Source organism: Nuphar pumila, chromosome 2, assembly GCF_984573655.1.
Source record: "Nuphar pumila chromosome 2, dmNupPumi1.hap1.1, whole genome shotgun sequence".
Taxonomy (NCBI): domain Eukaryota; kingdom Viridiplantae; phylum Streptophyta; class Magnoliopsida; order Nymphaeales; family Nymphaeaceae; genus Nuphar; species Nuphar pumila.
In genome coordinates, this window is record NC_143250.1 from 40,625,772 (window position 1) to 40,641,821 (window position 16,050).

A 16,050-nucleotide genomic window follows, 5' to 3' on the forward strand; every position below is an offset into this window, starting at 1 on the left:
AAAACTTAGGGTTGATGACACGACCACCCAGCCTTACGTGACCCCAACTGTGATATCTTTCTTTTCTTTTTTTACATTTCTCGTATTTTTTCAGGAAATATTGGCTAAAATATTAGACGAATTAAAAACCACACATAAAATGAACAAAAAAAACTTATTGTTTTTCCAATAGACGATAGAAACATAATTTTTTTATAAAATCATGATATTTTAAAAATATTGTGATATTTTTTTTGTGTTTAAAAAAATGTTTACAAAATCTTTGCGAGATTTTCGCAATATATTGTAAAATTTAGAGATATTTTGTCATTATGTGCATGAGCAGGACCATGAGAAATCTTTCGCCTTGCTAGCTATATATGCTTAGCGAAATCCAAGTTCCACTGGTTGACCCTCTGCATATATAGCAGCATACCCTCCAGTATATATAGCAAAGGCTCGGAGAAGATTCATGGTGGCTGCAGACTGGGTGTAGGCTCGGATCAGACTCTCAGTTGTGTCTCTGATCTGGGCTTAGCAGAATGACCAACCATTCTTCACACCTGACCAACCATTTGTAAGATCTAAGATTCATCATTTTGGTGCTTTGGCTACTGTTCATCAAATGGATGAATTGCATCTTGGGGTGTCAACGGGTCAGGTTTACCCCCGAACCTGACCCGTACCAAACCCTATAGGGTCCGTGTATGGTGATAAATAAGAAAACCCGATTAAGACCTGGGTCCTGACCCGAAGGTCCGATTAATACATGGATTCGGGTATAGTTTGTGAAATTTTATATCAGACCAGGGCCTGACCTGAGTTCCGATTAAGAGCTGCAAATTTTCAATGTAAAAATGATAAAAAAAAAATAGTATTTTACTGGGTATAGCTCCGGTCTAGTTCATGTAGTTCTTATCGGGTATGGTTTCTCTTACGCGGGTTCAATTAAACCGGGGTTCAGACTTGATACCATACCCGAAAATAGGGGCCAAGTCTGGTTCCACCTGGATCCTAACCAAATCCGACCCGTTGACACCCTTAATTGCATCCAAAGCAGTTCTGACGGTATGCCTCTTAAAAAAAAATTTACTTTTTACCGTTTTATACAATACGGTTATTTTCCATTATACAAGTATATAAAAAGTGAAACAAAAAAAACATAGAAAGTAATATGAAGCAACGACAGGGAAATAAGAAATGGCATGAACACAAAAATGATATAGAACCAACATGCAAGCTTGTCATAAAAAAATTTATTTTTATTTTTTAATATATAAAGTGTAGAAAGTGAAAGAGAAGCGAGATGGAAACGCTAAGGAAGCGAAAGGAAATCAATTTGAGGAAATGAGGACAAAACGGGTTTTTCACTGAAAGGAATCATGCTTTTCATATTTCAAAAGTGCATGGGTTTCCCAAAGCTTCCCCTCTTTTCGGGGGAAGCGAGGAGTTTCCCGTTTCGGAAGTCACCATGAAGCTTCTGGTAATTAAATATGTTCCAACACTGGCTAAATGCAACCATGGCCAATCTCACTAAGCAATAGGGATGGCAGTGGACCGGGGGAAAGCGGGCCCCGCCCCGCCTCGCCCCGTTTGGACCGGGGATGAAGGGTATGAAACGGGGATGGAGGCGGGGACAAAGGTTAAAATCCATCCCCGTCCGGGGGTGGAGGCGGGGATGGACGTGCACTTTTCCCTGCCCTGCCCCGTCCCCGCCTCATCCCTGCCCCAACCCCGCCCCGACCACTTTTCCCTGCAATATCCCCGCCCCACCTCATCCCCGTTTGAACCGGGGATGGAGGACATGAAACGGGGATGAAGGCGGGGATGGAGGATAAAATCCATTCCCCACCGGGGATGGAGGCGGGGGTGGAGGATAAAATCTTGAGGCGGGGCGGGGGTGGAGACCTTGTCCCCCGCCCCGCCCCGCCCCAATACAGTTACAAAATTTGATTATTTAGAATGCACCATGTAATGAAACCAGTCCTAGATGGCCACACCCTTCAATTTCAATTTGACAATGCCCCTCGTTGAATATTTTATGATGAGCTTTTAGGCCTTGTCAATCTGAAGCAAGATAGGAGTCCAACAATTCCCTTGTTTTTCTAGTCAAAGAAGGTAGAGACTAGAGAGAGCGATACCAGCCTGCCAAAAGATAAAAGCCTGATGAATCCTTCACATCCCATTTCTTCAAGCTTGAAATACCAATTAGGTTGTCTAGCTAACCCAGTGAAGTGAAGAGAAAGACCATTACCACAACTTCCTGTCAATGTGGCGTGAATCTCAACTAGGGGTGTCAACGAGTTGGGTTTAGTTGGGACCCAGGTAAAATCAGACTTGAGCCTGATTTTTAGATATAGTATCGGGTCTGGACTTGAGTCTAATTGGATCCACTATAAAAGACACCGTACCCAAACCCGATAAGAACAACATGAATCATACCCGATAAAATAATATTTTTTATCATTTTTACATTGGAAAATTGTGGGTCTTAATCAGAACTCAGGTCGGACCCGGGTCTGGTATAAAATTTCACGAGGACAGGACTTTTTTATTTTAATCAATAAAAAATATTTTTCATATTTTCAGTTTTAAAAAATGCATTTTATTGAAATAATTTTAAAAACATTAAAATAATAAAATAATATTAAACAAATGGTTGTATGTGTCAGTGTCCGTGTCCGTATCCACTTTTTCGTTCTTGTTCAGTCATGACCTCACGGAAAATGCTGTCAAAAAATTTGATGTTTCAATCAACTCAAGCTCTCAAACTTAGCATCCAACATATCTCAAATAAGCCTAAATATCAAGTTTTAAACTCCCACAAAATTAGGTGAAGAGAGAAATAGATGGTATAAGTTTTTAAAAAAAGATATTTTGAAAAGTTATTTTTGATAAAAATGATTTGTGTAAAGCAGATACCAAATAATAAAAATTGGCTCACACTAGGGTGAGATCTGGGTCGAACTCAGGAAACAGGATGAAAAAGTTCATATTCTACACAAAGCACACCTTTATTGCCTTCACAAAAAAATAAAAAGTAATTTAATGTGTAGCACAAAAATGTGTAAAACCCTATTATACAGTCATGAGCAGAAAAGAAATTAATTACAACCCAATTAATGCAATCTAAGACCCTATTTAACTAAGAAATAAAACTAAAACTAAAAATAAAGAAAACAAAAGAGTTGCATCTGCACATGCACTAAGATTCAAATCCTCAGGTATCGATCCGTGTTTGTCCACTTAGGCACTACACCTCTAGGTCGTAGAAGCCATCTGCACAAACAAACAAAAACACGAAAACAAAATGCAAATTCTACTCGACTAGGTTAGATAAAAATACTGCAAAAAAAACAATTAAAAATCAAGGAAAAGACTCAAAACTCTAAACACAACCCCAAATTGATTTTATTGGGATCTGGTCTGAAATAGAGTGTCCTCTATTCTAGAACACGACACACTAAACAAGTTTTGCAAAATGAAAACTTAATGATGCAAAAATCCCAAATTTCGTCCTATGCGATTTCGCAATTTTCTATCAAGACAGGTTTTCGTAAATCTACAGAATGGATGAGTAAATTGTGTTAAATCCCAATGAAAATTTTTAGATTGATTATTGACACACTCAGAAATTTGACACGATTTATGGAATTAAAAAATTCTTCATGAAACTCTCAAAACAATTACAATAACAAAAAAATTGCAAAAAAAATAAAAAAAATAGGTGTTTATGAATAGACTCGTATAAAATGATGCGACAGTCTATCAATCAGCATCAAAACCTGACAAAAAATTGCAGAATGTAAATAGACTTGTCTAGGGTCTGAACCCAATTACAAATTCGCAAAATGTGTCCGAAAACTTCAGATGCATACAAAACAAGATTAGGAAAATTTATAAAAACTCATAAAACTAAACTAACTATTTTCCTAAACTCAATCACTATTCTATTTAACAATTTCTAAAACAAAAATTAATTATCACTAATCGACTGAACCAATCACTAAATTAATTTGAATCCTAATTAATCAAACAAAATAACTAAGAAATAAATTAATTCAGGAAACTAAAAATATGAAAAATGCTAATCTAGATCTAGATCTATTCTCGGTTTGGACGATGGCCAACTCGAGCCGTTGATCTATCTAATTTTTGTTTTGTTTTCAATAATAAAAAAATGACAGAAAGAAATTACAAATCAAAAATATTACAAAGATAATCTAGTGAAATCGCTCTATACGATATTTATATCAAAAAGGTAAATATGAGACCTTTTATTATTCTCTTTTTCTGAGACAATTATATTTGGGCCATTATCGTTCCACTTTTGTAGAAATGATAACACTCATAGTTGTTTTGTCTCCTCAATTCACAAGGAATTGACTTCAATTGGTGAAACTAGCAGATCATGTAACTAGAGGCAATTCAACAGTGTATATTTGAGTATGAACATGTTTCATGTGCTGGTATACACATCTACTATTACACCATGTGTGAATTTGAAAAATAATAACCTACTTTTGGGTAAAATCATTGTTTCATAAAGTCACACATAATCATAATATTGAGTCTTAACACGGTACAAAGAATCCTCAATCAACAAAACTCGGATCACTTTGGTGATTGCATGAGTCAGTTAATCGATATCTTTTATTGCAAACATATTTGTATTATGAAGCATACCCATGTACACATGATAATGCATGTATATTAATGATAAAATATGTATTATTTCATAAATAAAATATAAATTCATGCTTCAACTTATATGCATAAATAATTTTTGATGAAAACACATCACATGTCAAGAATTTAATCATAATTCATGCTTAAATATCTTGCATAACTTAAACAACATAAAATGCATGCATGAGACATGCAAAAATCATGCTTCCATAATAATGAACATGTATAAAGCATGAAAAAATGATAAAAAATGTGCTTTAATGAGTAAAACCCAGGGTCTTGATGTTGTAATTGGTCTAAAATGTCCCCAAACCGATCTCAAACGGTCCTGAACCGGTGTTAAAATAGACGAATTGGTCTGAAACATGTACAAAAGCCTATAAACCCTTAAAACCGAATGAGAAAATCCATATTCCTTCATAGATTCATGAAAACAAAATTTCTACATTCAAGAACCATTGAAAACTGAGAGGAACCAGTAAAAAAAGGCTTTGAACCAGTCCTGAAACACTCTGTATCGATCATAGAACTGGTTCAATCATTTAAAGATTTAAATAGTGCATGGATATTTTAGACTGATCTGATTCAATCTGGATCCATATTCAGTTCCAATGGATCTCGGGTCGGATCTCTCGGTTTGAATCTAATCTGGATCCAGACCCATTTATGATCGAGTCCCGGGTTGGAACCCACAATCTAGGCTGGTCCATATCTAGATCTGATCCAATTAAGATTTGAGTCATATCCGAGTCCATAACTCATCCAGATCTGAACCTGATCCAAAAGTGGGCTCGAGTTGAATTTGGGTCCACAGCTCAATCCAAACCCAGACCCGATCCATAATTTCAAGGTGGGATCTGGATCATTGACCCAGTCCAGACCTAAATTTGATCCATAATGGATCTGGGTCGGATCTAAATTCTGGGTCGATTCTAGATCAGTTAGAGCTAGTTCCAAAACCATACATATCTCTAAACTCATACCCACCCCACATATCTCTAAGCTTATACCCACACTCTTCAGTCCACACATCCCTAAACTCATACCCACCCCACATATCTCTAGACTCATACATGCTCTTAGTCTCTCACCAAGATTGTGTCCGACTTCTCCTTGGTGAAGTCAAAATGAGCGCATATTTTTGCAGCTTATCAACACCCTTATCTACATTCTCCACCTTGTCAATTGATTCAACCTCCATTGCAATACTTAAAGATCTATATCCACATAAACTACTGTCCAGAAACAAAGCAACTAAACATATTGAATTTCCTCTATGTTGTGTGATGTAAAGTCTTTTGATCTGAGGCATTCAAATGCCCACAAAAAAGGAAGAAGGAAAAGGAATTAGCAAGGCATACATACCGACGTACTTGGAGCGTTGAAGTGCCTCCAGAACAAGTGCACCCTACTGCTGAATAAGCCTCAATCACATCAAATTGTGGTCAGTCTTCAACCTCTCTAAGGTTGACCACTTGGCCTCGAGCTCCCTCTGCTTGGAGTCCTCCACAATTGTAAGACCCATATTTTTTTAGTAAAAAATTTGAATAAAACTAAGAGGTATCTTATGTAAAACTATCATATGAACCTCAAATGTGAAACGAATAGATTTCAATGAACCAATTATACTTAGGATGTATATATCTTCGAAGATGCTCAAACAATTAGGGAGACATAATTCTCTCCCTTGACAAAATTAAGAGATTTCAACGAGCCAATTCGTCTCATCTCGTCGATGCAGAGAAAATGGCGTACTCATATTTTTTTGCGAAAAGTATCGGCAAAATCCCAAAAATACATGGGCCTTATAAAAATATCCTGCGGGTTCCATAAAAATATCTCACCAAAAATATCTTTTGGGCCCCACATAAATATCCCATGAAATTATTAAGTGGGTTCCACATGGACATAGATGTCATTTAGTTACTTTTTCACTAAGTTTAGATCTTGGATTAGGTGGATCATCTGGATCAAACCCAAACCCCATGTAGATCCAAGATCCACATTTTTTTCTATAAATAAGAGGAGACCCCCTCCTTTTAGAAAAAATTACAGCCCTCTCTCTCTCTCATCTTTCTCTCTTCTCTCTTTTGGTTCTAGCCTAGGTTAAGCCTAATTGACTTAGACCAAACCCACTTGCAGTGAGCTCGATCCTGCCTAGCCTAGGCTAAGCTCAGTTGGGTCTAGTCAACTTGACCTACTAGGCTAGTTTTTTTGTTTCTTCTCTTGTATTGGTCTTAGCTCGGCTTAAACCCACTTAACCTAGACTGGGCCTACTTGAGGTGAGCTTGGACCCACCTGACTTAGAATGAAATCAATTGGGACAAAACCCCTTAGTCGTGATTGCTTGACCTCCTCTACCATTTTCTTTACTAGGTCCAACCCATCTAACATAGCCTAACCCACTTGAGGTAGGTTCGAACCTAGTTAGACCTAAACTATGTCCAATCTGATTTTAGTCTAAACCTCATCGTTTTGTCGCACTATTGAGTTCTGCAAGAGACACTCTTGGTTGTGATCATACCAAACGTAAAGAACGTGTCGGCTATGACCTAGGAGTACCTCAACTACTGCGTTGACCCACCACCATCGATCCTTGGTAGGTTTGTACACTAAATAGTGTCAAAGCTCTTGCTTTTCTCGATAGATGCTTTGTTTATGCATTTGAGATTGCCATCACGTTGAACGGTACCCAGATTTTCGTAATATATACGTATGTGCTTATATTTTGTGTATTATCATCACATCAAACAGTGTTGAGGCTCCTGCTTTCCATAATATATATGTATTTACTTATGCTTCTTGTATTGTCAGCTTGTCAAATGGTGCCAAGACTTCTGTTTTCTGCAATTCATTTATGCACTTTTCTTATGCATTTAATATTATCGTTACACCGAACGGTACCAAGACTCATATTTTTTGTAAGTTATTTAGTCTTGTTTCACCCATCGAGCCTTACATATGCTTTTTACATTGTTGATGTGTTATATGTGCACAGGCTCCCACTTTTACTAAATATAGCGGCGCATAAGTAAGCGTACAAATGGAGACCGCTCCCTATCATCAAAGTGATTCCAAATACCATTGCTCATTCAAGATATTTGGCGAGGAAATCCATATTAAAAAGGTTTTATAATTTGCGTAAAATCACTTTTACGTAAACATCTAAGTCACTTGCGTATGGTCTAATTAAGGCATGGGTTTCCAATAAACCATGGTAGATGCAAAGCATGCACAATGGTGCATATTTATCCTCGAACGAGTGTGGTGCTTTCTCTATCACAGAGAGAAAGTGCTGCCAAATTTTTTAAAAAAATGCTCACCAAGCTTAAAAGAGCATATCGCTTTCATTGTTAAACAGAGGTGGTGCTGCCAAATTTTCTGAAAAGATATTCACTGAGCTTAAAAGTGCATAGCGCTTTTTCTGTAAAACAAACGAGGTGTTGTCAAAATTCTAATAAGTTACCTTTCATAGTAAAAAATAGCATCACGCTTTCTTCGTCAAATGAAAGAAGTGCTGTCAAAATTTATGGCAAAATACTTGCTTGAGCTAGTATGAATGGCACTATGATGCCCCTATTGTCGGAACCCTGCTTCAATGGCTCATTTCACTTCCGCCTTCAAGGGCACCGTACTCATAAGGGTCAATGTGCCAGAGTAGTCATTGTGCCTTATTTACGTCAGTGCTCGTTGTGGCTACGTGCGTTGATCAGTTGATCCAAAGTGATCGTTGTCTATGCATACCCATCTGAAATATTGTACTAAAACAAGACTCGTAAGAGTCGCTATGTCAAAGTTAGTTGTCCACCCAAAAGGGGTGAAGGTCGTAGATGCCGAGAGTGAGGTCCTGCATGCATATGAATAAAACATAACGGTAGTCCCTGGACCACATGGGCGGACCGTGCTTTGGAAAACTGAGTGAGTTTAGTACATGTTTCCTTGCCGCAGATGCACTACATTGCCTATGTGGTACAAGATGTCATAATAAGAAAGATTATGTCATCGAACCCCTTCAGGACTTGCGCTCACTGTGGCATGACAGTGATGGTACTACCTCAAGTGACATGTATGATATTATGAACCAAAGAGTTTAAGGGACCTCCCATCACTCGGAGGTTTGAAAGTTGGGTTATCCTTAAGATATAGGGATTGAACTCTGCTACTGCAGTAGAATGATGCATCTGAACCAGCCAAGTGGGGGTCTTCTGATATGTACTTTTATTGTCGCTCCGCTATGGACAAGGTCACTCAGGCCTCTGGGGTATACAAAATACATAGCATAATAAACTCTCAGATAGCTTTGTTTGACGCCGAAGCTAAGTTATCTCACGTACCAAGGAGTGAACGAATTAATATCGAAATAATACATTAGTTATAGATTCAACGATGAATAAATGAATGAATCAATGCGCATTATTATTACTCATGCATAACCTTGTAAAATGTATTGACATTGGTACATTATTGGATCGATCGATAAAAGGACCCAAGTTGTATCTGCATGGTTAAGCTAAGCTCAATGAGCTCTTGCTTTAATTTGTGGGATATTGATACGTTAAGTCATAGAGACTTGAGCTACGATATTTCAACCACGACCCTGAAGAGGCTTTTCGTGTTTATACTTTAAGTCGTGGAGACTTGAGCTATGTTATTTTCAACAATAGCTTAAAGATGTTTTTTGTAGTTTCAAGTTTTGTACATGTTAGAATTAGAATGTTTTTCTATCAGACCAATGATGGTTCTAAACCCGTTTTATTGGGGATACAGGTAATGAACTTGTGATGTGATATGTGTAGATGGGCGGCATCAAAAGTTTCAGGATTTCTTCATATTGTATTGAACATTTCATTTTCAAAACCAATTTTTATACAATATTTTTTACCAAATAGTGTGATAATAAATAACTTGTTTCGGTTTGCATAAATAGAATATTTTGGTGGTCAATGAGTGATTAGTCACATACCTATGACTTGCCCGACATTTTTTAAAATTGATAACTAACTATCATTTATTTTCGCTGCTAAAGACTTTTTCTAAATTTTGTTGTAAAGAAGAAAAAAAAATCTAAGAATTTTTGACAAAGTTTTGTTTTGAAAATCCAAAGCTTTACAACTATCCTCGGACCCTTCTCCCTGCTCAAACTGCTCATGCCCCTAGCTTGTCATCCAACTGATCAAAGGCGTAGCTGGGTGTGGGGGGGGGGGGGGGGTTAAAGCCCAGTCCTGATTCCATATGAAATAGATTTTTATCCATTTTTGTAGCCCAGCCTAATCCAAGCCCAACCCTGAATGCAGCAAATAGTTTGATTCGTCCATATGAAATAGATTTTTATTATAATTGTAGCCATTTTTTATTTTATCTCAAAAAAAAATCGGGGGCCCCGAACCCCCGACTATCACACAAATTTTTTTTTTTTGCTACACCCCTGTTCTCCCCCCCCCCCCCCCCCCCCCCCATGAATCCTAGCTACGCCACTGCAACTGATACTCTATCTTGATTTCGTCGACGGCTCCCCTGAAGTTGGTCCAGAGACCCTTTATGCGGTCTGATTCGACTGCATCGCCATGCCCGAAACTTCTCGCTCTCCTGCGTGCAGAGGTCCCGCAGCCGTGCTCCCCGGAATCTTGAAGATGGTAAGTTTCTTCCTCTTCTTTCTACCTCTTTTACTGAAACATCGGAGACGTGGGCGCTCCAACTTATGACAGACATTCTGCGTCTCTTATTGCAAACAGCAGAAGTGATTCTGTGATGGAAATGGTCGAACTAGTCTTCACAAATAAGAACCAACGAGAAGCGAGAAATATTGGGGAACATGGAGAGAGAGAGAGAGGGCAAAGTTCGATTCTTTGCAATTGGGGTTGAGAGAGAGAGAGAGCATGGGAAAAGTTCGATTCTTGGCAAATGGAGTTGAGAGAGAGAGAGGTAGGCAAAGTTTGTTTTTTTGCAATTGGGGTTGAATACTACAATGTGAAGAAGAAGATGGCCGTTTGCAATCATTTGACTTGGGTGAGAAGCCCGCGGGTTAACATCCCAATTTTCACTTTACAATATATAGACGGTTTTGGATCGGGTGACACTGGAAATCACTATTGATGGTCATTTTCACTTGTTTTGCACAGACGCGAAATCCTTGAAAATCCTTCTGAGTGAGTGACTTGGCATCCGGCCCTTGATCCAATGGTGATTTTTAATAGGGTTTTTTCTGCAAATTGGTTCCCGCCGTATAGCCGATTTGCAAAAAGGTCATTGTTTTATGTCATTTTGCGAAATTGGTTCTCTCCTTTCTCACCCTTATTGCAAACTGATCCTTCTGTCAACAGCTGTTAGTTTAACCATGGTCAAACACTAACCATGGTTAACTGGTCACCAAAATGCCCCTCATCAGATTAGATTATTAGCTTTTTGCAAATTAATCCCTGTCGCATTCACATTTTGCAAATTGGTGCTCCAGTAAAGGTAGAACTGTCAATTTGTCTGTCCTTTAACAGTTACCGTCATAAAAGCCAAACGGCTCTTAACCTCAAGGACTGCATTGCAAAGGTTAATAAAAAGGTTAGACCCATTTGCAAAATAGCATAAGGCAGGAACTATTCTGCATATAGGTTATAAAGTAGGAACTATTTTGTGACACGTGCCATGTTTTAGCTGAAAATTAGCAGATTCATCTCCAAATCCAAATCTGCTGATTCACGTGAATCTAAATTGTTTTCAAAACGATTCAAGGCCCCATACGATATTGATATTTACAACTCCTTAGAATTCTGGTAGATAGTTGCCTAAAATAAGTTCTCCCCTCTCTCTCTTGTTAACAGCTTATGGGTACCACAAATCCCACAAAATAGTCAGGCAATGGATTTGGACCAAAAGCAAATCTTATTGGTTCCGTAACATTATCGACTTGTGTTAGATATAAGTTATTTAGATTTGGATTCATATCTAGACCTAGATCCATATCTAGATTGAATATATATATATATATATATATATAGAAAAGAGGACCATCCAACCAAGGGAATGGCCAAAATCTACAACCAACTATGATCTAACGGCTTCCTTTCTCCAATGCTTGAGCATCTCATCAATAGGATCGCATATATTTATTCTTTGTAATTTATTTAGTAAGAAATATGCTTTATACTAAAACTTTACAATATATAGACATGTTTTTCAAAAATTGAAAAATTGATGGCTCAAAATTCATTTAAAACTTTACAATACAAAGTGTTGTGAGCCATTAATTTCTAGTGCTTGCAAAAACTCATTTAAACATCTAAAATTCATAATCCAAAACTTGTGGCTCACTAAATGAATGATAAAAGTCCATTGTATAAAGTCAGGTCGATAAAAAAACTCGATCATTAAAAAAGAAACATGTCTTGTAGACTTTGGATCTTCTGTTAGTCTCTCTCTCTCTCTCTCTCTCTCTCTCTCTCTCTCTCTCTCTCTCTCTCTGCAGCGAGGCAGCTTGAAGATTCCGGCTCTAAGAAAGAGGAGCATCGTTTTAGTCTTGAAGTGGGCTTAGGTAGCTTCTACATCTCAATCTCCTTGAGCTACGTTTGTTAGGCAAAAATATGGTAGTCTACCTCACTCCCTTCTTTTGACGCCCAGTTCAGTGTGTCATTCTTCCCTCTTGCTGAAGTGGCGAAAGACACTTCGCTCCTTCAGTGGCAGGGATCTTTGGCCTGTCCATGGCCACTCGTGGCTTCACTGGGCCATGGCGAGCAGAGATAGGTTCTCCATTAAGCAAGGTTATCATTCCTTGTTGCCATCTGGGATGGACTGGTTTACTAGTGATTGTATGTGGGGTAAGGGGCCCGCTCCAAGGGCAAAAGCTTTGTCGTGGCTCGTGGCTCTGGATCATGTTCAAACCCAGATTAACGTTAAGAAATGGGGGATTCAATTTCCTAGCAAGTGCGTTCTTTGCGAGAAGGCAGTAGAGGACACGACTCACCTATTTTGGCTTTGCCTGCTCGTTCTAGACTTATTTTGTCAAACTTGGGGTGCACCGTCTATTCAAACTCCTCCGAGTTTCGCTATTTGGGACCTCTTGCTTGGTCCCATGATTTTATGGAACAAAAAATATGGAGATTATTCTGGTGGGTATGGTTGTTTTCAGCATGGTGGGTGATCTGGACTGAAAGAAACGACATCTTCTTTAGGGGCATCAAATTCGATTTCGGAAGGCTTCTCCAACAGGTCATGTCTGATGTGTATCTGGCTCTTAAATTATATAGTAGAGAGGGGGGTCTAATTTGCTTGTACTCTGAATTGTGCACCGCCACCATCTAGATTGTGGTTGTCTTACTCTTATGTTTCTCTCTCATCCAATATTCTCTTGGATGTATTTTGGTAATGTTGAATAGTGAATGCTCTCTCTCTCTCTCTCTCTCTCTCTCTCTCTCTCTCTCTCTCTCTCTCTCTCTCTCTCTCTCTCTCTCTCTCTCTCTCGTAGTTGGGGTGTCAACGGATCAGGTTTACCCAGACCAAACCCTATAAAGCCCGGGCATGGTGACAAATAAGAAGGTCTAATTAAGACTCGGGTCTAGACCTGAAGGTCCAATTAGTACATGAACCTGGATATAGTTTGTGAAATTTTATTCCATACCCAGGCCCAATTTGAGTTCCGATTAAACCCCACAATTTTTTAATGTAAAAATGATAAAAAAAAATTATTTTACTGTGTATGGTTTCTCCTATAGTAAACCCGATTAGACTATGGTCTGGACCTGATACCATACCCAAAAATCCAATACAAGTATGGTTCCACCTGGGCCTGGACTAAACCCGATCCGTTGACACTCCTAATATATATATATATATATATATATATATATATATATATATATATATATATATATATATATATATATATATATATGAAAGTTCAATTAGATATCTGACCCAAATCTAAATTGTTTGTGTTCTTAATTACTTAATTATTGGGTTGAAAATGGATAGGATTTGACCAAATCTTTGGTTTGAAGCTGAGACTATGTTTTGGATATCTATTGAGATTTACATAGTCAGAGTGTTTTCTATTAAAATCAATTTTTTGAATCAGATACGTGGTTGGATTCAGATCAAATTTAATTCATTTATAACATGTGGATGCAAATGTTTTGTCCATTACTTTTAGGAATCTTGAGGTTGATATTGGGGTCGGTCTAACACATTAGTTAGTTTATTGAAATGATAAAGCAATTTTCTCTTTCATTTTTTAAATGGCACATATGCTTTTAGTCAGTTAGTTTACTTTTATTAAAAGTGAATGTATGGACTCATTTTTTTATGCATGAGAATCGATCAAACTGTAATACATACTCTCTCTCTCTCTCTCTCTCTCTCTCTCTCTCTCTCTCTCTCTCTCTCTCTCTCTCCTGTTGACAGTTAACAGTACCTTACGGTCCTACATGCTCACTGAAAAAAAACAAAGTTGTGTTCATTGTTAGAAGAAAATGTATTTGGTAGCCCACTAGGGCTTCTCTCATATGGTAGTGGCGAGTTGTGAATGTCACCAAGTTGACTGGACGTCATAAGTGATATACCCTACTACTGCAAGGTCAAAGCTGGGTGTAGGCAGAGAAGACCTCAAGGATTTTACTAACAGGATCCAGCCAAAGTGGGGTCAGTGATGGGGAGTTTCTTCCCTTGGATTATCCAAACAAATATATGGTTGTCCACAATAATGCCATAAACGTGACTGACATTGTTTTCTTACAGAGTAAGAAACAAATCTATGACAATTTCAATTCCAAGTTTCCGTAAAATGCCATATCTATATGACCTTTACTTCGTTTCTTCTTGAAGAAGCTTATCAATTGCTTATAAATTTTTTTAACATATGAAAATAGAAGCGAGCTGTTACAGAAATCCTCGCTACGTAGCCTTTGATGTTTCAATGTTACCTCCCTTACGTACAAAATTTCATTAGTGATAGGCATAAATGCCACAGAGTTATTGAATTTCTCCATAACTTTATTAGAGAAATCCATTCATCACAAACTCCCACTGGATTCACAAGAAATTTCGTGTCTTGCCTATATAATATCATGGTTTTATTGTGTTTTTAGTATTCTATTATTATATTTTTTTTATTTTATAGTTATAAATATTGTTTCAAATTATATAAAAACAATTGTTTAATTTATTACTATATTTTTATCGAGAAAATATTGGGAAAAAGATTGTGACTATTGCACAAATTGTCGCTCTATTTTTATTGATAAAACATTTCAAGTCATGTGAACCAGTTTGGAAATGATCATATATTATCACATAATGTGAAAAAAAAAAATTGAGTTTTGTCTTCATACATCAGCTGCAATTATATTCAACTCAAATTCCAGCCTGATCGTGTATTCCCAATCTTTCATCTTTTCGTTTGAGATCATGCATTGATAGTTTGCAGGTTGAAGTTATAAAAGATTATTTTAAAATAATTTGAAGATGAAATTTTCTTGTCATTACGTTTTCTTTTGTCAAAATCCTATATCTGTTAATCCATTTGAAACATCAATTTCTCTTATTCAAACAAAGAGCTCGTTTGGAAGTGAGAAAAGAACTCATAGGAAAAGAAAATTTTACATATGGGAAGTTTTCATATGACAACTTCTCTGAGTGAATTCTTGAAAAAAAACTTCTCTGGATGAAAACATTTTTCTCTTGTTTGTGTGACATGAGAAAATTGGGTGGAAAATGTAAGAGATTGGCACACTCAGGAAGAAGGCAACATTCATGAGGATGAGGCAGCACCTTGGATGGTATTTTAATTAGGGGGGGGCTGTCCTAAAATGAAAATTTTCTATAGAAAAAAAATTCTCCATCTCTGAAGCGGAAACAAAAAAAAAATCATATCAAATGAGGCCATTTCAGAACATTTTTTAAGTCAAATTTTCTCTTGTTTGGTTCGGTTGGAAGATTTGCCAGATTTTCTTTCCAACTTACATTTTTTCTTAAGAGAAAATTATATAATTATATATAACCCTTGAGTCTAAGCTACTGTCTTCTCATTTGGTTCGTTGGACGAATCATTTTCCCTCCTTTTTTTCTTTGGTTAATCTTCAAACTGTTTAACCGGACAATTGCCAGCAGCTTTTGTGACATTCGTTTATTTGTTTTCCCATTTTAATTATTCTCTTTTAGTTTTGATAAAGGGACAGATCTGAAATAATCCAGTCCCAGATTTCGATTTATGAGGGGACTGCAGGTCTAAATGGAAAGGAACGAAGAAACATGACCCAAAATGATATGTTGTACCTGTGACTAAACAAGTGTTTGGCTAGGCTCTTCCACACGGACAAATATATTTTTACCTTTAATATTGAGTTGTCCCTCCAAGGAATAGGTTTAAACTTCAAATCGAAATGCTTCAAGCTTAAGCTC